Here is a 2,617-nt window from a genome sequence, read left to right on the forward strand (position 1 = left end):
TAGTATGGCCCTAACTATGAACTTATGGCTTAACTTATATTTTTCATTTTGTATTATATTGTTGCATAATAGACACTATTATGTTCTTTTGCACAAACAATACCATTGTAATGGTTATTATAATATTAATTAGAAATTGTTCTATTTATAAGTCTATATTTATTATTATAATACTTTATTTTTTTTACTAGGTTATCCTTTGACCAAGTTATTAAGATAGAAAGTTGACAGATAATTAACCAAACCATATTTCATTATAATCATTATATAATGATTATCAACACACCCACTCTACCTATTTTTTAACTAAAATCCCAAACAAGCAACACACATAAACCAAACTCAATAGTATTACAACATACAATAGAACCATCATCATCATTTTCAATATAACACTATTCTCTAAAATTTTCAGTCTTTAATTGAGCTCATTCATAACTTGAAAATTCTGAACCATACCTTGTTATTCTTCATTCCATCAGCCTGCAAAAGAAATTATAGTGGACTCAAAACTGAAATAACACAAAAAAAAATATTGAATCAATAATCATTAAATCATCCCACAAAATAAAAAAATTTACCTCATAATTAGAACACCCATAAAATGGTTTTCCAAAATTCTCTAGCATGGCTGAATACTTAATCATAGTACGCATTTCGGACTCGATCTCCAAGTCCTTCCTCAAAATGGTCACAAAACCCTGCAATCCCAAGATTGGGCTGTCCTCACGTCCTAAAGACAGATCAATAACTTCCAATATCCTGATCCAACATTCGAAACCAAATACCTCCCTTATCTTAGCCAGATAAGATAAGATGAGATAACTATCACCAGCTATATAAAGGGAAGCCAGAGACCCCCTCAGGTACGTTATTTATTCTACACACCTTATACCTCTCAGATCCATTCTGACTTAAGCGTCGATGTGACTTTTTAGGTACCACCTCCCATTGCTCCAGCCAGATAATCCGACGACTACCTCGACTCGCAAGTCCTTGATCCATCTCACAACCCATACCAGAGACTTCTAGTACATTGGCACTGTCTGTGGAGACTGCCAAATCGTGGCGGTATAACAGAGAATCTTGAGGAGCAATCCTCAAGCCATCACCACGACTCAGACCCGCAAAGCCTAACACCCGAACTCCAGGATAGCATTCCTCTCACCCACGGGAGGATAACAAGCACCGTACACCGCCAACCGACCTCGGTTCGGCAGCAACCAAAGAAGGACAACCGGCCGCCCAATGAAGCCTGAGCACCCGACGGCCTATGAGAAAAAGCAATCCAAATCATCTTAGAGCTCTGCCTTAGAGTGCAAAACCTCGAGGGCCGAGTTACTTCTAAGGAGCGATACCATCTCGAATACGCAAGCCAAGCAACCTTCAGGACCTGATCGCATCGCGAAACCAGGAACAACAGGACACCTGAACAATGACACGACAAACGACACGATCACAACGTTTCTAGAGATCTGTAGTGCCGATACGATGAGGACGACCGAAGGCACCGCCGGGAGGCCAAGCGAGCACGTGATAATGGGAGCTACCCCATTCATCGAGAAAATCCTGAAAGCCAAGCTCCCAACAGGTTTTGACAAACTCACCATCATGAAGTATAATGGCACCAAGGATCTCCAGAAACACCTAACGGCCTTCGAGGCCAGGATGAATCTGGAAGGATCCGTTGATGCGGTTCGATGCAGGGCCTTTTCGGTAACCTTGGTCAGCCCCGTGATCAAATGGTTCAATGCCCTTCCAAACGGCCCCAGAGCCAGTTTTGACGACGTCTTCAAGAAGTTTATGGCCCAGTTCACCACCAGGATCACCAAAGCTAAGCACTCGATCAGCCTACTCAGAATCATCCAAAGACAAGACGAATCCGTGAAGAAATACCTCGACAGGTTCAATGATGAATGGCTGATGGTCGACGGACTCACGAACTCGGTCGCCAGTCTTTGTCTAACCAATGGCCTCATGAATGAAGAGTTTCGGAAATGCCTCACCACCAAGCCAGTTTGAACCGTGCACGAAATCCAAAACGTCACAGGAAAATACATAAATGACGAAGAGGTAAGCCATGTCGTGGCTGCCAATAAACGGTAGCATGGCAACACAGCACCTCGTAGTAATCCACTACCGAAAGATACCCCGAAAGAACACCTCAGACCCGCTGCCCCCAACCGACCACCTAGGGTAGGAAAGTTCATGAACTACACCCCCTACCCGCTCTCATCACAGAAATCTACCACCAAATAGCGGAGCGAGGCATCCTTCCGAAGGCGTGACAACTGAAGGAATGGACAGGTGGCAACAAGAGCCTATACTGCAATTACTACCGAGGATACAGACATAAAACCAAGATTGCTTCGACCTAAAAAATGCCATCGAACAAGCCATCCAAGACGGCAAACTCCCCGAGTTCGCCAAAATCATCTGAGAACCTAGGAAAACTGAAACAGAAAGATCTCTAGAACACGAAGGACACAACTCGAGGATGATACGACATGCACCCCAAGAAAGTCTAGAAACCGACCCCACCATAATCGTAAACGTCATCACCCGAAAGAACGCGCCAAAAATGTAAAAATCAGCACTAAAAAATGATCTCAAAGTC

This window comes from Arachis hypogaea, chromosome 15 (genome assembly GCF_003086295.3).
Source record: "Arachis hypogaea cultivar Tifrunner chromosome 15, arahy.Tifrunner.gnm2.J5K5, whole genome shotgun sequence".
NCBI classification, from domain to species: domain Eukaryota; kingdom Viridiplantae; phylum Streptophyta; class Magnoliopsida; order Fabales; family Fabaceae; genus Arachis; species Arachis hypogaea.